The 23,088-nt window shown below is 34.4% G+C and overlaps 2 long non-coding RNA genes across 2 annotated transcripts; one reads left to right on the forward strand and one right to left on the reverse strand.

Annotated features, from left to right (window-relative positions):
* Window positions 1-1,578: 1,578 nt before the first annotated feature.
* Window positions 1,579-2,711, forward strand: LOC127877893 (uncharacterized). The gene is made up of 2 exons (XR_008048652.1): window positions 1,579-1,772; window positions 2,413-2,711. It is a non-coding gene; the product is annotated as an uncharacterized LOC127877893 (long non-coding RNA).
* Window positions 2,712-4,733: 2,022 nt separating this feature from the next.
* LOC127877895 (uncharacterized) lies at window positions 4,734-21,884 on the reverse strand. Its single transcript, XR_008048654.1, has 4 exons — window positions 21,307-21,884; window positions 16,869-17,878; window positions 14,085-14,206; window positions 4,734-7,035 (listed from the first exon to the last, which is right to left on the reverse strand). It is a non-coding gene; the product is annotated as an uncharacterized LOC127877895 (long non-coding RNA).
* Window positions 21,885-23,088: the final 1,204 nt, after the last annotated feature.

A 23,088-nucleotide genomic window follows, 5' to 3' on the forward strand; every position in this document is an offset into this window, starting at 1 on the left:
AGTAATGTTAAGGTCTATTCCAAATTGAAACTTATTGTTATTTTGACGTTATATATTTGAGTATGCATGTGACATTAAACGTTTCACTCAAAACAAAATTAACAAGAATTATATTAGGATGAACAAGTGAGCGCAACTCCACGTCTACCTTCGGAAAACCGACGGACACGTCTTTGTTCATATGTCATCGTTAATCAACCGTTGTTATAAACAAAAACATAAACATTGTACTTAAGTGACGCTTCATTATCCATTTGTGTGAATTGTGAAGTACAAATACTTCTAAACAGACCTGTTTACTCAGACGAGAACATTAGATCTTAAAGGGACCCGTTCACATATTTATTTAATGTAATTAAATGCATTTAATAACAAAACTCGAATATTTGGAATAGTTATAACTGATCTTAGAGGCATATACAAAAGTGCGCCTACTCGGGGTGCATAAGGATATTTGGAATAAAGGTAGAAAATTGACAGTTCTAAGTTATTAAATTAAAAAAAAGGTCTAAGTATTGTTGTGTTCTCTTTTCACTAAAAAGTTGCATATACACCGGATGAAATGTTTGTTATCAACTGCACGTTTAATAAACCAAATACTAGTTTTTGTAGATACGAATTTTACTACGTAAGATCACATCATATGTGTCATAACATGGTTTATTATGAATTTATGTCTTCGTGATCCAACCATGTGGTACGTTGATTTTTTACTAAGACGCATTTTTCTTTCCCCGCCTTTAAACGACACTGTTACATCCACGTAATGCGAATATCGGCCTTATTGCATATGCACTTGCGCAGTCTAGTCAGGGGCTACGCTTTCCGTTATAAAAAAGCTCGCAAGGTTTGTATCTCCAGTGAAGCCTATTCAGTATACATATCCTGACAAGACTGTGCGGATGCGCAGGCTGGGCAGGAGCAACGCTGGCAGAATAATATATTATTTTACTATATAAGACCCATTTCTCACAATGCAAGACAAGTGGAATTTACCGATAGGTTTTAATTTATTTATTTTCCTAAAAATCGTGTCATTTGATATATGGAAAACTATATTGTGTTACCAACACAAGGCGTTTATTAACAGTACATTCCGTCTTCCCCTAGCGATTTTCGGACCCAGCTTTGACCCTGAAAGTCTTTGGGCTGGAACACAAGGCGTTTATTAACAGTACATTCCGTCTTCCCCTAGCGATTTTCGGATCCAGCTTTGTCCCTGAAAGTCTTTGGGCTGGAATTTATCTGTAGTGCGTAATTGTAATTTGACCAAAATGTGCCCGCATCTCCCTACACTGAAAAGTGTTACATCCCACACTTCAAAGACGCGATGATGTTGCCAATGGTATTGGTGACTTTGCTCAAATAAGCCAATGAAATAAATGAAATGTACCCATTCGGGTCTGCTGCAGTTATGTAAAAGGTCGATGAAGGTGAAAAACTGGATAAAACAGTCCGAGTCAAAAGTATAAGTTTGCTTACCTGAATATAGTGTCATATTATATTGTTTGAAGCTATGACTTTTTTGGACAAACATTTTCAATTTACCAAACTGTGAACATGTCCCTTTAACTATGATAAAATAAAGCTTGTGCCCATCAGTCACTGTTATTTCACGCTTGCATATTTCAAAACAGGTTGTTTACAGCACGCATACATAGAACTCGCAACGCTTTACTGACGTTGGATCTTTACGGCAGCTGTATATAAACATCAGCACAACTCTCGTAGTAGGGATAGACATTCTACCGACTCAGAAAATATAACATGAGGTAAGTCAATTTTTGCTTGTCCAATATGTTGAAGAATATCGTTGATGTCTTTCAATTTTTTAACATTACGACTCAGGTAAAACAATGTGAGGTGTTTTTCTTACCTTTTTCTAAAACATAACAAATCGGCGCATGCCATATCTGCGTACAGTTAATGGCAAACGAACAACATATTAGTTATATCACAAAGTTTCTCACGCATATAATGTTTCAATGTAATGCAGCTAAACAACACACCTAGGTTTTGAACGCTTTTTATTTATTTAAACTATGAAAACATATTATATGACATAACTCATACCATCCAGTGTTTGAATTGCTGGAAGGTTGTGTTGCCAGTATAACATAACGGCATTAAATTTCAAATGTTTTTTTTTGCGAACTTACGCATTTTTCAATCGAATGATCTTAACATCAAATATATCATCACCATGTAAGACAGACGTTACAGGTACTATTTTCATCGCAAGCTGTCCTCGCCTTCCTAAGTTATTTGCTCTTGAACTAGGCGGCTAAAGCGTTTTCTTTACTGTTATTTAAGAATGACAATTGTAACTCAAAATGATTATTCAAAATTTATCGAACTAAGAAGGAACAATTGGATAAAAACTATACTGAAAATGTCGTTGTTTTTGCACAGAATGAACTCTTCGTTAAAAACCGTTGTGGCCGTGCTAATGGTTTCACTGATGGTGGTTGACCATGGCTTCGCCAGTGTGAAGTGTAGAGCGGGCTGTATGGAGACGTACCACGCATGTATATTGCCGTGCCAGGACTCGCCTATGCACCTGCCACAGACGTGTAATGGAAAACCCTGCCATGACGACATGCAGACGTGCTTGCGTACAAAGTGTAATGCTCAAGTGTGATAGACTATGTAACCAACAGCGTTTTGAGGTGTATTGCAGTGATGAAGGAAATAAATATAATCAAATGCTGCATGTTTGTCCTTGTTGATTGTTATTTCTCCTGAGCACGAAGTGCGTAAGATGAGCTTTTGGGATTTCCCTATGTTCGGCGTCTGTCGTCTCGCGGTGTCAAGTATGCGGTGTGAGTCGTGAACGTTCAAAGCTCGTTACCACTCTTCAGACGACACTTTAAGTCAATCCTGATGATAATCTTACTCTAGAAATTATCTAGACACAAGGTCACACTTTAGAAAGAAAAAAAACTTGTTCCCGCTTTAGAGGCCGCATTTATAACTATATCTTGATGAAATACGGTCCGAATGTTTGTCTTATCCTTTTCTAGACCCAGTATTATCTGGGCGACGTGCTTCAAAAACAAGTTCAATAGGTCAAATATAAGAAAACCCCTTTTACCAGTCTTCACAAAATAAAAAAATATAATACGTGAGACAACTCTTATTTATATTGAATATATGATTGACTAAGTTACTCCTTATTGACTGCACAGTTATTCATGATACTTCACTTTACTCGTGTGTATTATTTGTTTGTACTTAATTATTATTCGAGGTTCGATTGGTTTATGTCCGTTTTTGAAAAAGGCGGCAAATAGCAGTCGCCTTGTCCGTCTGTACGTCTGTGCGAAATTTTCTGTCTCAGCTATAACTTTGCCATGTTGATGGATTTTTTTAACAACTTTGCTTAAATGTCCACCATCATAAATATAACAAGTCACGTGTAGCTCCCGTCTCCCTTCTTTAAAGGTCGAGGTCACACTTAGTTGTTGAAGATCAAATTTGGCAATAAAGCATATTGAACATTCCTGTATCTGCCATTTCTTTACCATATATTGATGGAATTTTAAATAACTTGGCTAAAATGAAATCCATCATAACACGACTTTTCACGTGTATAATGAACTAAAGCTGCGTATGCAAAATTTAATTATCGTAAAATGCAAACAAAAACTAATGCAGCCGAACATTACAACATTTTTATTCCATTATATCAGCACTGGACAAATAAAATTAAGAAATTACTTACACCATAAAGCGCATGAATTACATTGTCGATGTGTTGCAGATTTATATTTTTTTGTGACGGGTTTCATTTTTAGTTTAAGTTTAAACAAGTTTTCACAAAAAAAAAACACAAAATAAACAAGACATGTGTTCTCAAGGCACATATGCCTAAAACAAATGTGCCGCTGCGTGGCCAACTTTAACCTTTGACCTTAAAGCGTGTCCTTGACCTTTTACGTAGAGGACAGTTTTAACATGTGACAGGTGGTCTTATAATGGTAGCACGTGCGCCAGGTTATTCCTTAATCAAACAATAATAGGCAAAGTAATAGCAAAGATAAAATTATCATGGACAATTTGACCTTTAACGTCTTCGTGTGACATTGACGTCTTAGTGTGACATTGACGTCTTAGTGTGACATTGACGTATTAGGTGTAACATGCGAAATGTCGTCTCACGATGATTGACATTTGAGCCAAGTTATTTCAAAATCCACCAATACATGGCAAAGTTATAACAAAGACACTATGTTTCGCATAAACCCAGATACAGAGTGACTGCTAAATGCGAATTCGAAGAGGGGGGGCATAAATAAATATGCAGTTTCGCAAAAAGTGTTTTTTTTTTAAATAAATAATGAAAATGTTTTAATAGTTATTTATAAACGCAAAGTTGAAAAACAAAAACAAAAAAACTATGATAAACATTTCGGAAAAGTGATATTTAACGAGCATGGTTTATTCCAATGCCCGTAACCTCGTCTAAATTCTATAGAACGCAACAAAACTCGAACTTGATCTGTTAGTCATGTAACTCCGGAACGCCGGACGGACGGACGGATAGACGGAATGACAGTAAGACTGCAATGTGGCCCTCCTGCCGGGGAAATTAAACCATGATTTCAGCGGTAGGCACATTACAAAAATTGTAATATTTTATTTCGGAAAAAAACACGTTATTTCAATTAAAATTTTGAAAACGCAATTATGAAGTTATAAAAGCTTATATCAGGGACAAAATACAAATATAATTTCACTGTATGATGTTGTATTATAATATCTTACAATTCTCTTTGAGTAATGAGCTGGATCAGATGAGGCGCCCAATGAAAACGTAATCATTCAAGCCGAGAACAAATGGTTTTAACACACTCTAAATTGACATTTAAAAAACTATTTAGAAAAAATATGTGAAAAATGGATCAATAGTAACAAACAATTAATACAATTATTTTCTTATTTAACTATGGTAAATACAAGAGCAGAAACAACAAGAATATCAGTGAAACAGATGGATGCTCACCGATGATGCGCTTTGTCAATCGATGTGTTAATAACCACCTAAAAATATTTTATTAGCCTCGGTGGCCTTGAACTCAGTGACCTCAACCCTCATCAAAAGGTAGAGGCCCATGCAAGGTACCTACATGCCAAATATGAAAGAGATCGGTAAAGTATTGAAGGTGCTATGAGAAACTGTTACAAAAGCGTGACGGAAAATATATTAATAGCCTCAGTGACCTTGACCCCAGTGACCTCAAACCTAATCAAAAGGTAGAGGTCCATGCAAGGTACCTACATGCCAAATATAATAGAGATCGGTAAAGTATTGAAGGTGCTATGAGAAACTGTAACAAAAGTGTGACGGAAAAATCTATTATTAGCCTCGGTGACCTTGACCCCATTGACCTCAAACCTAATCAAAAGGTAGAAGTCCGTGCAAGGTACCTACATGCCAAACATGAAAGAGATCGGTAAAGTATTGAAGCTGATATGATAAACTGTAACAAAAGTGTGACGGAAAAATCTATTATAAGCCTCGGTGACCTTGACCCCAGTGACCTCAAACCTCATCAAAAGGTAGAGGTCCATGCAAGGTACCAACATGCCAAATATGAAAGAGATCGGTAAAGTATTGAAGCTGATATGAGAAACTGTTACAAAAGTGTGACGGAAAAATCTATTATGAGCCTCGGTGACCTTGACCCCAGTGACCTCAAACCTCATCAAAAGGTAGAGGTCCATGCAAGATACCTACATGCCAAATATGAAAGAGATCGGTAAAGTATTGAAGGTGCTATTACAAACTGTAACAAAAGTGTGACAGAAAAATCTATTATTAGCCTCGGTGACCTTGAACTTGACCCCAGTGACCTCAAACCTCATCAACAGGTAGAGGTCCATGCAAGGTACATACATGCCAAATATGAAAGAGATCGGTAAAGTATTGAAGATGCTATGACAAAATGTAACAAAAGTGTGACGGAAGTAAGGAAGGAAGGACAAACTGGCAACTATATGCTCCCCGAAAATTTTCGGGGAGCACAAAAATAAAATAAATATTTAAATAAAACTAAATCCGCCATCCCTCTTTTTTTATAAAGGTGCCTAAGCTTCGTTATCGAAAATGAATTTATGAACAGGTCGCCGTGGTGTTATGGATATGGTGTCCGCCTAGCGACCGCGAGGTCACGGGCTCGAACCACCGTGGGAGCTTTCTTTAGATCCCCCCAAAGACACCAAGTACTGTTTCTAGGCACAGGAAACGAACTCGAGAGCGTTTATAAGCCTTGGACTTCCGATGCAATTGAGCTAAAATGAATAGGTTTAAACTAGGTAATGAACAGTACTTAAGTGTTGGCACTTATTATAAGTACCCTACATGTGCTTCTTATGTTATTTGAACAATATGAGAACACCAACAATTTAAGCTCAGTTTTGAATGGTAATGACATATTTCAATGTACTGACATAGACACTATAATCGGGAACAGCGCCAAACAGATTATAAGTTCAAAACTAAATTATGGACTTGTCTAACTTGTGTTATTAAAAAAAATATGAGCAACTTAAACTGAAGCAAACAGATTACCGAGTGAGTTGTATATGTATGATTGTTCTTACCAGCAAATGTTTTCGTAATATGCACTGTTGTCGTGGATTAAAATGTAAGTATGCAATACAATAAATACATTTTGTGTTTTAGTAAGTCTTGATAACCAGAATTTTATCACTGGTTTGACCAACGTACAATAACCCTGCTAGTACAAGCACTGAAGTATACAGACTCTGGTTCACACAATTCATCCGTCTTGGAAGCCAGCGTCACTACTCCACCCTCACCATTCACCTGGACCACGTTTTGTAAACCACGTCCACAGACCAGCTGCAGCTGTCCTGTCTGTGATATGTGTAGACCTCTAGGACCTTTTAGTGCAGGATCTTCCAAGGATGACAGGACAGTCCCATCCATTGACAAGGTCAGGAGCCTGTCGCGACTGTAGTTGGTAGCAAACAGCTTTGATCCAGCCGCACTAACTGTACACTTAAACACTATAAATGTATAATATAATACTTTGTTATAATAGGATAAGAATCAATGGATGGGTACACTATAAATACAATTTCATGTCAAAATATTTAAATGCAATACTGTATTATACACTTTTTTGAAATATATATTAATATTGGCGTTTAAGCATGCTACACAGATATAAAAAAAAACTGAATTTGAATTAAACCGTTTGAATAAACTGCTTATCATGTGAATGCATTAATTAAAATATGTATCACTTTGAAAAAAATTGTCAAATGTCATGTGTGCCTGGTGTTAAAATAAAACAAAACACACCAGGATGTTTTGACACCTTAGAATGTCGTTCCCCAAGACAGAAAATATGGAAGCACATATTCAAAACTATTAATAGTAACCTAATCAGTAAGTTTACACCATGTTGAGATTCAGTCTGTCTATGTCGTGTTGATATTTAATCAGTATACATCGTGGTGAGATTCAGTCTGTCTATATCGTGTTGATATTTAATCAGTATACCGTGTTGAGATTCAGTCTGTCTGTATAGTGTTGATATTTAATCAGTATACATCGTGGTGAGATTCAGTCCGTCTATTTCGTGTTGATATTTAATCAGTATACCGCGTTGAGATTCAGTCTAACTATATCGTGTGGAAATTTAATCAGTACACCGTGGTGAGATTCAGTCTGTCTATATAATAATAATAATAATAATAATAATAATAATAATAATAATAATAATAATAATAATAATAATAATAACAATAATAATAATAATAATAATAATAATAATAATAATAATAATAATAATAATAATAATAATAATAATAATGATAATAATAATAATAATAATAATAATAATCTCTTTATTTTCCGAAGGTATCTCATTAAAGGGGCCTTTTCACAGATTTTGGCATTTTTTAACTTATTCATTAAATGCTTTATATTGATAAATGTAAACATTAGATCGTAAAAGCTCCAGTAAAAAATCAAGAATAAAATTAAAAAAAGGAAAAGAACATTGCCCGGAGCAGGTTTCGAACCAGTAACCCCTGGAGTCCTGCCAGAGTCCTGAAGTAAAAACGCTTTAGCCTACTGAGCTATTCCGCCGAGTACACATACTTGACGTATTTTATACTTTATATAAGCAATCTTCGTAGTAATACACAATTTAACGACAAAAACAGAACTCTCCAAATTATTCAATCGTTTCGCGTTGCAACGCTTTATAATTTTTAGGTTTTATAATCGTCAAAAGATGCATATAATGGCTATATTAGAGCATGGTAAATGTTCAGTATTACTGTTTCCTCACAAATATCATAACTAAAACGAAAATTTGCGAATCTGAAACAACTTTTTTCAATTTTGTCAATTTACCAAAGCGTGAAAAGATCCCTTTAAGACAACACATTGATACAACGCCATGCAAACAGTTTAACAATGGCAATCTTATTTTCAATGAGGCCTTCAAACAAATATGACATGTATAATGCATCTTTGCATTATCATGCGAACATGTGTATATTTTTTGATAAGAATATATATATGCTTTTCACAACGGGCATAAAAATAACTGAATTAACACAATAAATAAATACATTTGTGCGACTTTGACGGACATGAAGAGTACTGTAACAGTGTAATAGAAGTGTTATAAAAAGCAAGTCTATTACATGACTTCTCTTATATTATTATTTTCTCTTTCAATATTAAATGGTCTCAAGGAACAATTATTTATTTACAAAAAGTATGTAAGAATATTAATTTCTTGTTTATTACATTTTCCCATATGCACACACTCGCACGTACACACGCACACACACACATACACACACATATACACACATATACAATTACTATATCTTAATTAACACGACAATTAACAATAACAAGAAGTTAACAAGAACAGCCGCGTACATTATTGTACAAAGTCAGAGTTTAAAAACGTGAAATACATTATTCTTGAAAAAGTTTACGATTGACAGAAAGTGGCTGATATACACAAACATTATAATTACAGAAAACAACATTCATGAACAGTGTTCATAATAGGATATGTAATCACACAACTGTTATGAAGAATAGCCTGCATCTCCTTGCGAAATAAATATTTAGAAAAAGCAATATGTATATATTTGTTTGCAGAAATGAAATGTACAGTAATCATAACGACACTTATGTAGTATTTGACTTTTGAACAAGAGAAAGACAGAAAATGTTACTACGCGTGAGACTCATTATGCGCCTCAATAAGGAAATATTTCTTAAGGCCATGTTTGAAAGTGGTGAGAGTGACATATTGTCGAATAATTACCGGTATGCGGTTCCATATTTCCATACCAGAGTAACTACACGCCTTTTTAAAAAGGTTTTAGTGAGGTTTTTATGCGTCAAATCATTGTTTGATATCGATCTTAAATTGTAAATGTTGTGTTTGACCAGTTTTATTAGATTGTCGATATATTTGGGCGTTAAATTATGAAGAGATTTGTAAATAATTATACTTGTGAAATATTTACATCTGTTTTCAAAAGAAAGCCATTGATTTTTTTGTGATACATCATAATCATTTATATTAAAATTTTTACGTAATATTACTCTTAAAAACCTTCTTTGCAGTTTTGATATTCTGTTTATGTCTTTAGTATTTGCACTTTGTCATGTGATACATCCATACTCAATAATTGGTGTTATGTACGCATTATAGAACATAGTTTTCATTCAGGTGTTAGAAAATATTATGTACGCCTGAACAGTGATAATTTCGAAACAAGTTTTGAACAAATTTTATCAACACACACACACACACACACACACACACACACACACACACACACACACACACACACACACACACACACACACACACACACACACACACACACACACACACACACACACACACACACACACACACACACACACACACACACACACACACACACACACACACACACACACACACACACACACACACACACACACACACACACACACACACACACACACACACACACACACACATATACACACACACATACAATTACTATATCTTAATTAACACGACAATTAACAATAACAAGAAGTTAACAAGAACAGCCGCGTACATTATTGTACAAAGTCAGAGTTTAAAAACGTGAAATACATTATTCTTGAAAATGTTTACGATTGACAGAAAGTGGCTGATATACACAAACATTATAATTACAGAAAACAACATTCATGAACAGTGTTCATAATAGGATATGTAATCACACAACTGTTATGAAGAATAGCCTGCATCTCCTTGCGAAATAAATATTTAGAAAAAGCAATATGTATATATTTGTTTGCAGAAATGAAATCTACAGTAATCATAACGACACTTATGTAGTACTTGACTTTTGAACAAGAGAAAGACAGAAAATGTTACTACGCGTGAGACTCATTATGCGCCTCAATAAGGAAATATTTCTTAAGGCCATGTTTGAAAGTGGTGAGAGTGACATATTGTCGAATAATTACCGGTATGCGGTTCCATATTTCCATACCAGAGTAACTACACGCCTTTTTAAAAAGGTTTTAGTGAGGTTTTTATGCGTCAAATCATTGTTTGATATCGATCTTAAATTGTAAATGTTGTGTTTGACCAGTTTTATTAGGTCGTCGATATATGTGAGCGTTAAATTATGAAGAGATTTGTAAATAATTATACTTGTGAAATATTTACATCTGTTTTCAAAAGAAAGCCATTGATTTTTTTTGTGATACATCATAATAATTTATATGAAAATTTTTACGTAATATTACTCTTAAAAACCTTCCTTGCAGTTTTGATATTCTGTTTATGTTTATGTTTATGTGCATTTTGCCATGTGACACATCGATAATCAATAATTGGTGTTATGTACGCATTATAGAACATAGTTTTCATTCAAAACCAAAATATGTGTTTTTGAAAAAAAGAAGCAAAATGTATATCCTGACTTTTATATAGATAATGAAAAAATCGAAATTGTTGACAATTTTGTTTATCTTGGAATTAAATTTACATATACTGGTAATATGCAAAATGCAGTTAGAGCACTAAATGAACAAGCCCTTAGAGCTTATAATAACCTTTTGAATGTCTTTGATAAGGTCAGTTTTGATATTAGTACAAAGTTATCTCTGTTTGACTCTATGATTGTGCCTATATTAACATATGGTTGTGAAGTATGGGGTGTTTATAATTATAAAGAGGTAGACAAATTGCATATACGTTTTTGTAAGTATTTACTGGGTGTTAAGAAGCAAACTCCTACATATGCAGTGTATGGTGAACTTGGTCGAGTACCTCTATCTGTTATTTGTAAAGAAAGAGCTGTTAAATTTTGGTTGAAAATAATGAAAAATAACGAATTACCTATATATCACATCTATAATGATCTATGCGATAATGTCAATACGCCTTGTTGGGCAAGTAGAATAAACTCCATTGTCGATCATCTAGGCTATGCACATATCAGATTATTTTTCGATCATAACGTGTATTATTATAGTTTGTTGAAATCAAGAATAAGAGATCAATTTGTTCAGGAATGGCATGATAGTATTAATGCAATGTCAAAACTTGATAGTTATTGCAAATATAAAACCGAATTTTGTTTTGAAAAATACTTAGATGTTATAACTAATGACAAGTTACGAAAATTATTGACAAGTATACGATTATGTTCCCATAGTCTAGAGATAGAAGTAGGAAGATATTATAACATAGAAAGAGATAATAGATTGTGCAAATTATGTAATCAAAATGCTGTAGAATCAGAATATCATTTCATTTTATGTTGCTCAAAGTATAGATGTATAAGATCAAAATATATTGGAAATTGTTCATGGCCTACTGTTCAAAAATTCATTTTATTAATGTCAACAAATAGTAAAAAATGTATGTATAATCTTGCAAAATATATTAAAGAATCTCTATGTATAAGACAAGAAGCTCTTGAAAACCTAACTATTCTCTGATCGTTATGTAAAACTCTGTTGTGTTCTTTGTTATATGTATATGGAATTAGTTTATATAGAAATTGTATTTGTATATATGTATATGATTGTCTTTGCCATAAGTTTTTATATTTGTAAATGGCCAAAGGCAAATATTTTGCCGATTGCTAATAAACTGAAACTGAAACATTCAAGTGTTAGAAAATATTATGTACGCCTGAACAGTGATAATTTCGAAACAAGTTTTGAACAAGTTTTATCAACATGGGCCTTCCAATTTTAATGCTTATCAATATGGATACTTAGAAGTTTTGGTTGCAAGATTTTTATTTTTGAGTTATTTACAAACAAATTTAGATCTTTAGTCATGCAAGTAGTTTTATCTGGGTTGATTTATCAAACACCAATAAATATATATTGTGTTGATATTTAATCAGTTTATACCGTGGTGTGATACAGTCTGTTTTTATCGTGTTGAGATTTAGTCAGTTTATATCGTGTTGAGATTCAGTCAGTGTTTGTCATGGTGAGATTAAGTAAGTTAAACCCTTTTGAGATTCAGTAAGTTGTACCATGGTGATTTTAAGTCTGCACATACTAAGGTAAGAATCAGTCTGACTAGTGTATGAAACATAATGAGATTCAGTCAGCACGTAACATGGTGAGATTTAGTATGTACGTAACATTGTGAAGTTCAGTCTGTACGTAATATGGTGATATTTAGTCTGTACGTAACATGGTTAGATTCAGTCTGTACGTGACATGATTAGATTCAGTCTGTACGTAACATGGTGAGATTTAGTCTATACGTAACATGATGAGATTCATTCTGAACGTAACATGATGAGATTAACTCTGTACGTTACATGGTGAGATTCAGTCTGTATGTAACATGGTGAGATTTAGTTTGTACGTAACATGGTGAGATTTAGTCTGTACGTAACATGGTTAGATTCAGTCTGTAGATACCGTTATGTGATTAAGTTTATAAATATCGTAGTGAGATTTAGTCTGTACAAAACATGGTGTGATTAAAACAGTATATAACATGGTCAAATTCATTATGTAGAAAACATGGTGAGATTCAGTCTGTAGAAAACAAGGTGAGATTTAGTCAGTATAAACCATGGTGAGATTCAGTCTGAACGTAGAATAGTGAGAGGGGAGGAATAGTCATCACATTTCCCGGTGAGATTCAGTATGTAATACCATGATTAGATTTTGGCGGTACATACACTGTGTGATTCAAAAGTCCCTACCATGGTGTGATTCATCCATTCTACACCGTGGTGGGAATTGAACTGTACATACCATGTTATGATTCTTGATTCTGTCTGTACAGGATTTGTTTAAAATAAATACGTTTTTCTAATAAAAGTTAGTTTTCGCTCTACTAGCGTTGGCTGTATCGCATGTGTTCGTGTAATAAGATACCTAATAAGTCACGCATTATATTAAGGCAATCATTATACCAATTTGTTTGAAAACACGTATGTCCATCGACTATCATTCATATTAAGTAGGTTAAATGTCAGATACTTTAAGAATATATCATAATCAATAAAACATTTAATAAAATTACAATAGAAAGGAAATATTTTTTATTGTAAATGACACCAGAAGTGGAAACAAATCACACCATTAATATTTTGTTGATCCCAAACTTTTATTGTTTCTGTAAAACCCAGACTGTATGACTAATAAGTTAAATACGTTTTATTTACTTACAAGACAACCAGCCTACCTATCTGGATAATGGTAGGTCTAAGCGTTCTCAAAGATACCGAACGATCTACGGAACGAACATCCTACTGACCGTTCGAAATACATTATTTTTTATCTATCCAGTGCATATTTCATCTGTGTGTGAATGGTGACTTGGTAATTGTATAGCCAAAAGGGAATGTTTTTTTGTTTTGAAACATTTTTCAAATACTTTACTCAGGCCGTCAACTGACTTAAGGTGAAAATATTGGAAAAAAATATTAGAATATTTTGCATCAAAATGCAGGAGGTTTGGGCTTGTTTAGGGTTAAAATAAAGGAATTTTATGGTAAAAAGTAATGTTCTAGAGATACGTAGAGAACTTCTTACTTACTTGTTTTCCGTCAATAATCACTGAATTCATGTTTTACTTTACAAAACAGTCCCTCATCTTCGCCACCAAGGCAGATATGCTGATGCAGCAACACACTGTGGTCATCAATGTGGACACATGAACTTAAAATAGTTAACAATCAGCAAAATACAAAACATTATTAAACATAGTTTTACAACCTAACATAAGAGTGCAACATAACATTGTACATACAGAATATAAGATTTTTCTTGCAGCGTCTGCATATAAATATATTTAAAATCGAACATCAAAATGATTAATTGAACAAAAATGCAATGTGTTATTAATACCAATTGTAAAACAATCTAATCCCATAGGTATCAGACACACAATGGTGGATGCATATCTTAAAAACAAGAATAAGATGCTATGGTATACATGACAAAATGACAATAAACATCGCAATAATCAGCAGATATACCTTAAGTATACGGTACAAGTACATTCTCTCATCAGATATCAAAACTAAATCAGAATTAGGTCAATATGAAGATAACTTAGAACTACTTAAAAGATAACTGTTAGAATTCTATAATACAAGAAGAACGGTACAAGAACATAATTATCTCATCAGATATCAAAATGAAATCAAAATGAGATCAATATATGAAGATAACTTAGAACTACTTAAAAGATAACTGTTCTATTCTATATTCTATAATAACTGTACACCTTTGTAAATTTGCATGAAGCTGATGCTACCTGCAGACTATAAAGTAACAACAATGAAACATTTTTAAAACAGTTTTGTCTAACTGTATCACCATTCACACAGTTCATGAAGCCATATAAGGAAAAATGCCCGGCCCCCTGGTGACCATGTTTTTCAAGCAACTGGAACCATTTTAAAACTTACCCAAGATATCATATGGACAAACCTTCTGACCAAGTTTCATGATGATTGGACAATAAATGTGTCTTCTAGATTGTTAACAGGGCTTTACTATAGCTATATACGGAAAAATGCCACGCCCACTTGGCAGCCATGTTTTTCCACCAACCAGAACCAATTTCGAACTCATCCAAGATATCATTAGCACATAGAGCTGACCAAGTTTCATGATGATCAAACTTCTCAAACCTGCTTTTCCATAAATCCTGTAAGTATTGAGAGATAATTACTTTCTATAATCACGACTCCCATTTTCAAGATCGAAATCTTGCTAAAATTAAACGATTAAAGTGTTAAAAAATTGCGTGAACACATTCGGACACCATTGTTGTTGTTGTAAGATTCAAAGGAAGCAACTCTGGTACGAGCTATGGTTCGCTAGGCTTTTGCGGCTAATAAGCGTCTCGGAGATCGCGACTTTCTAAAAATCTTTCCGTCTGCATGATAAAAAAATGTTCATCAATCATGGACACATTTCTGAAAAGGCCGGCGTCGAGACAGCAAAAAAAAACTTAAAGCTAAAAAAACTACAGAGAAAGACACGCCGAAAGCAGCTCTAATAACAGTTAAAAAATGGATCCATGCCTATAATCATTAAGATAACTGTTTTTTTCCAATAATTATGCTTGTTCAAGTAGCCAACATATAATGCACAATTTTAAGCAATATGGTACAAGAAATGTATTGTTTTAAATAAACAATATAAAAAATCCCCAATTGCGAGTAAGTTTTTTATTTTGCAAGTGAAAAAAAATCAACTTGCAAAAAAATGCAAGTTCCTTAATAGGTTAAATTCGGTCCCTGTTGGCAGCCATGTTTTTCAAGCTAACGTAACCATTTTCATACTCATCCAAGATATTATTAAGACCAATCTTTTGACTAAATTTCATGAAGATTGGACACAAAATGTGGCCTTTAGAGTGTTAACAAGGTTTTACTAGAGCCATATACAGCCATATAAGGAAAAATGTCCCGCCCCCTGGTGGCCATGTTTTTAAAGCAACCAAAACAATTTTCGAACTCATCCAAGATATCGTTGGGACTAATCTTCTGACCAAGTTTCATGAAGATCGGAAAATAAATGTGGCCTCTAGAGTGTTAACAAGGTTTTACTATAGCCTTATAAGGCAAAATGCCCCGCCCCCTGGCGGTCATGTTTTTCAACCAACCGGCATCATTTTTAATCTCTTCCAAGATATTATTGGGATGAACTTTCTGATCAAGTTTCATGAAGATCGGATAATAAATGTGGACTCTAGAGTGTTAACAATATTTTACTATAGCCATACATGTATATAGCCATATAAGTAAAAATGCCCCGCCCCTTGGCAGCCAAGTTTTTCAAACAGACGTAACCATTTTCAAACTCATTCAAGATATCATTGAGACCAATCTTCTGACCAAATTTCATGAAGATTGGACAATGTGACCTCTAGAGTGTAAATAAAGGCAAATGTTGACGCCGCACGACGCACAACGGACGATGGACGAAGGACAAAAGGCGATCACAAAATCTCACCATGAGCACATTGTGCTCAGGTGAGCTAAAAAGATTGAAGCATAACATTACATGTTTGTTGTATATCTCACCTTCTACAAAAATGACCTAATCCGATTGGATTAGAGCGGTCACGTGCCCATGGTATATTTTCCATATACCCCTTGTAATTTCAATACACCTCGGATAATCAAGTATTTGGTTTAGATATAATCGTTACACCGTTAGTAACTGACGGTGTATGGGATATACACCCTCGGTAATTTAATACCATACTCGAGCCTTGCTCTCGTATAGTACGAAGTTACCGAGGGTGTATATCCAATACACCATCAGTTACTAACAGTGTAACTAATAATACTGTCAATCATACCTGTGTATTCATGAGAAGTATCTTCATAGATCTTCTTCACCTGCTGACCAGCCAGTGTGTACTGATGCAAGGTAGTCATTGATGTGATAAACAAACTGCCGTTTAAGTGTGTTATACCATGACAATTGTGTTTGAATTTCAGTTCCCTGCCTTAAATTTTCTGTTTGTTGTTCACAGTGAGGAACTGGACAGTTTAAGTATTACAAAAACACCAACTGTAACAGCGACCTCGGTAGGACTGATACTGCACATGTCCCATGGACAGGACCTAAGGTCAGTATGTGTCAGTATGTGTGACAACTTTGTACTGCGCATCAAGCAATTTCGTCCTCATGTTGACTCTGTCCGCTATAAGGATTTCTGCCCGCATATGTTCCTTATGTCGCATGAACTACGATCAGATGCGATTCGGATATCATAAAGCGATTTGTTACTACACTCGAGTGTCGTGTTTTTGTTTTTATCCGGCTGCTTTTCATCACATTTAATATCTCCAAGGCAACGAAACCCTTATAGTGTTTCATCAATACTAGGGTTGCTCTTAAACGTTACAACAGTGCTTCTGTGAACAGTCAACTCTTTTAAAATACTATCAGCATGTGAAACCATTTCCGATGCTCTTTGTTGCGCTATAAATGTTACATCGTTTTGATCATTTTTATATTATTGATCGCATCGCTGATTTTCTTTTAACCGTTTGTGGCTTTCGAACACTTGTCTGTGTCACTTTGTAAATACTTTTTCATTGTTTGCAGCCAGGTGTCCATGGAATTTATTGTACTTCTCTCCAATTCGTCAAGTATATCGTTGATTTTCTGACGAAACAATTTAATTTCATCATAAGCTTTATCATACGAATCCAGCAGTTTCTTCAGAAATTCCTGTGTATCATCAATTGCAGTCTTAAGCTCTTGTTGAACATTGGTTATAGTTGCAGATATTTTATGAAATTCCCCGCATCATGGAATGCTTTTTATTAGTCTTTTATCAGCACAAGCTTGATACAGGGCCTGTAATATATTACGTTTTAATTTAAGGATGAATATGTGGCTATGCTGTCTTAGAAAATAATTGCTATAATGTAAGTTACTGGTTTAAGATGTGTAAATGAATAGGTACATTCAAGCGACATGTACAAAGGTTTTCGTATTAATATCATTTAACTTACAAATACTTATTACTTGAAACAGCCATCACTAATTATACTAGTAAAAATGTTTGAATAAAAATAATCGCATTCAATGAGTTTCGAACCCAGAACGTCTAGAAGCAAACTAAACGCGCTTATATCTCCGTCACACCATACTGGCATTTTAACTGCGTTCTTACGCGACCCAGGATGCCGTAGGATCGGCAAGAACGTGGGGTCCTCGTGAGAACGCAAGAAGGCGGCATTCAAAAGCCTATAACGCCGCATAAGGCGGCGACCTTACCGCGACAATGTTTGACATTTTTTACGGCGTCTTGGTTTCAACGCCATAGGTTTGACATAAACGCAGCAGCAGCGCGATAGAAACGCGAAGAACGTGAAGGGGACCTAGAGCAATCGTACTAGAGTCACTGTGGAAACTTACAGAATTGGTTCTCATAAGAATGAATATTATGCGGCGACCCTACTAAATTCCTATTTCGTACATTGGGTTCTTATTACGACACTGTCGCGTTCTTGTTCTTATTACAGTTATAGTGTATACTATAACAGTCGCAGTTATCGCTGGCTAAAATGTTTGCTTCGCCAAAATTCCATCTGAATAATTTTTTAATGAGTTTAAAGGGGCCTTTTCACAGATTTTGGCAATTTTTTAACTTATTCATTAAATGCTTTATATTGATGAATGTAAACATTGGATCATAAAAGCTCCAGTAAAAAATCAAGAAAAAAATTAAAAAAAGGAAAAGAACATTGCCCGGAGCAGGTTTCGAACCAGTGACCCCTGGAGTCCTGCCAGAGTCCTGAAGTAAAAACGCTTTAGCCTTCTGAGCTATTCCGCCGAGTACACATTCTTGACGTATTTTATACCTTATATAAGCAATCTTCGTAGTTTCACAAAATTTAACGACAAAAACAGAACTCTCCAAATTATTCAATCGTTTCGCGTTGCAACGCTTTATAATTTTTAGGTTTTAAAATCGTCAAAAGATGCATATAATGGCTATATTAGAGCATGGTTAATGTTCAGTATTACTGTTTCCTCACAAATATCATAACTAAAACGAAAACTTACGAATCTGAAACAACTTTTTTCAATTTTGTCAATTTACCAAAGCGTGAAAAGATCCCTTTAAAGGAAGAAATAGTTTAAGCAAAATAGATATGTATGTAGTCAAATTGGTCGATTTTAAGTCATTGTCTAATTTTACAAATGCCAGAGTAAACCCTGCACTATTCACAAAAGGAACGTAGTGTGGACGTCTTAAGTCGCCGATAATCGCCGCGTGAACCTTGATAGATAGCAGTATAAGCTATGTAAAAAGCAAAGGATTTGGTTAGAACGCCGTGAATGCATCCGATAACATGAACACGTGGCATGATTGTCAGTATTAAATCTTACTTAAAGAGAGAAGCACAGCGGCATCAACAACTATCGGCGTTTTCCCAAAAAAAATGATTTTTTTGGAGTAAGGGCTGATTCCGATGTGAAGGGCATATTAAAAATATCCTCTTTTTTTCAAATTATCGATTAAAAGCATTATATACGCTATATTACCTTACATATTTTGATTTGTGTTTTTAAATAAATGAACTGATATTTTGAATATTGTACTTTTAATAAGTGTTATTTCGCTTCTTTTCAAAAAATGTCTAAAAATTGTGCAAACTTTCGTTTTGGCAGACTGAGAATTTGTATTTTGTTTCTTTATATTAACTGAACTAAATTTGCAATTGCTCCGCCCCCATATGGTGAAATCGATTGTATATACAATGTAGTTAACACATGTTGATGATTATATAATCTTTTTGAAGGGTGTCATTTTTTATTCTTTAAATACAAATGGGAAGTTCTATGCAATTGTTTTCCGCTAAATTGATTTTGTAAGATCATACAAACAATAGTGTGCCGGTTATTCTAGTCAAATAATTACCCCTAATGAATTTCAAATCAAGAGATCTAATTTCGATTGCGCAGCTGCAACTTTGCGGAAAGTCGGGGTGGGGGTTGGGGCATAAGGTTTCACAAACAAATCTTGTTAAAGTTTCTGAGATATTTACTTAGATGGTTGCGATCTTGTGTTGTCTCAAAAACTCTCATTACATACTAATGTTCAATCATTTTTTAATTTAATATACAGAATTGAACGTGATATTGATCTAATCGAAATACAATAAAAACTTCAAATGAGGTTTCGTCATTTAACATTTTTATCGTGAAATACTATTATACAAATAATGAAACTCTATAGATATGTCTGTTATACTACTTATTATTAAACATAATATAAAGCATACAATTATTGGCAGCCTTGATGTTACTGTCAACTGACCGAAATATGTGTGTAAAACTAGTTATTTGCTCGAACAGTTTATTAAATAACTGTCTAGATATCAAACTTGTATATGTACTTTCGATTTTGACATTATGAACTAAGTGGAGCATAGGAATTCCGCGGCAAAGCTACTGTACACTTTAATCAATAAGTCCGTGTTGACTATACCTTATGTTTTTCACCGTCCATACATTTAATAGGGTCCAATTATTTATTTTTACCGCAACGGGTTAGTCTTGCAAACTGTTTAAAGTCTGTAACTGAATGTTTTACAGAAATGATATAGCCTACCTTAGTCCATATAAACGGACTCCCAGAGCCTTTGATAATTTTTGCTATGGCGGCTCTGGCAGTCCATATGCACCCCTTCATATACATGGGTGCAGTTCAGCGCAGCGTTTCCGTTCGCTTCACTTAACAGACGTCGTTCGAGACAAATTGAGGAAAATAATGAATAAACTTCATAGCCATGTTAAATTTACCTGAATGGCAACCTACGGATGTTATCCTTTGCATGCACCCTATAAAAACACGACGATGTTTCAACACACTTTTCTACCTGACATGTTTATGTTTAAATTCGAAACAGTGTATTCTGTATCGAATAACACATCGTTATCGACGTTATAGGCTGGAGCACATAACTCGACGTGCACAATATTGGTGTACTGCGACCTAATCAATATTGGGTCAATTTTCCAATATGGCGGATACAGCGTACAAAACAAAACCTAAGTCAATAAAATCAATTATTTCTTGCTTTAATGGTACCATTTAGATAAGTTTGTGGTTTAGATAGGTAAACTTTAATAAGTTCTTGCTGTTTCAGTGTTCCTTAACCCTTGCATTGTTGATAATATTTTGCACCCATGGACAAGAGAGAGCGCATTGCAACTCGAAGCAGCCCATTGGGCTATAAAGCTTAGAATTGAATTATTGCAACTGAGCCTACCTGTGTTCATGGAAGTGGCACATGGAGCAACATTATTTACTGTGATCTTCACAAAACATCTCTATCAGACGATCAGGATGGTGTAGACAAAACTGCAGTTCATCGAAAGATTTTGTTGTAAAAGACCATTTATCCATCTTTTCTCTTCCATACGCGACGTGCTTTGTGAAAAAGTGTTTGTGAAGCCCTAAACACTCGTCACAAAGGCCTTTCGAACATTTCTGACAATAAAACATGGCTTGCTTATTGACATTTTTCTCTTCGCATATATCGCAGCAAACGTCATAAAATAAATCCGATCCTTTCTCTGTCTGCCATCTTCACACATTCAACATATGCATAGCGAAACTAGAAATGCAAATTCATGTTTGATAAAATATTTCACAAATATTTTACTCCGTTCAATCACTAAAACTAAGTGATAAATCAACCTCGCGAGTTCAACATTTTATTACACGTTTCAATAAAATATTTACTTGACAAAACTGCATATGAAACAGTTCCTCTCTATTTATTTTAGGCTGTAAATAATGGACGCGACTCTGCCATAGACGAGGTAGTCCATAAACCTAGTGGTGCAATCTATAAATAGAGGATGACGTCACTATGTTATTGTCATCTCTATTGCTTGACGCTTCACACAAATCCATTTGGAGGCATTTATGACTACGACACAAATACGTCCGCGGATGAATGACGAATTTGTTTTAGAAGTAAACATTTTTAAGTTTAGAAATAAATTGTTATTTTGTTCAGTCTTATTGTCTTACGTAAGTATCAATAAAAATGTTCGTCAATTTTCAACAATTTTGCTCTTTATTCATTTTTTTTTAAACTGTACTTTCACTTTCGGTTTTATGACAACACGGATCCTTTATTGACAAAAGTTTGCAATGAAATAGGGTTTTCAAAACCGCTTGAAGAGTGTCAGAAGGAGTGTCTGATGCGTGTTTTGAATAGACACGATGCCATGTCTATATTGCCGATTGGGTATGGGAAAAGTTTGATATTTTAAGTGGCTCCATTTGCATTGAAAGAGAAGTTCAAGTTGACTTGTTCAGTTTGTTTTATTTTGACACCTTTAAACAGTATCATGATGGACCAAATTAATGCATTGAGCAAACAGGCAATAAAGTGCGTGTTGGCTTGATTATAACTGTCAAAGTGGTCAGACCACAGCAAGTGTTGAAGACAGTTCTGACGAGGAAGATACTGCTAAGGGCGAAAGTGTTGTTGATGTGCCTTTTGAAGAAAAAATTAAATTAAAGTACTAATTGGTGTATGCCCATCCAGAAGCATTTCTGAGCACAACAAATGGAACAGCAATATTGAGTGCATTTGAAAGAGATAGAACTGTCTGTTTCATGCATTGCTGTTGATGAAGCCCACATGATCCTTGAATGGTCACTTTCCAAATGTTATGCTTATTTTATACTCCTTTTATTATCCTGCAGATTTCGTGTTTGAACCTCACAAATTTTCTTATACCCAAGTCCCATCATATAATCATCATCATACTCAGCAGCAGCATTATCATATGCATCATCATCATCATCATCATCATAAGCAGCTGCATCACTGTGTTGTATGACCAGAATTTAATACAAATACAAAAAAAACACAACCATTACATTTAATAAAACATATATTATAATAATTTGATGAAATTCAATCACTGTTAGCTTATTCATAATCGATCGTTACATATAGTTTTATTAAATATTTTAAGACATTTATATTAAATCAATACTGATACTATGTTCAAGATGCTGTATTGGAATT

The sequence above is a fragment of the Dreissena polymorpha genome, chromosome 4 (genome assembly GCF_020536995.1).
Source record: "Dreissena polymorpha isolate Duluth1 chromosome 4, UMN_Dpol_1.0, whole genome shotgun sequence".
Lineage (NCBI taxonomy): Eukaryota > Metazoa > Mollusca > Bivalvia > Myida > Dreissenidae > Dreissena > Dreissena polymorpha.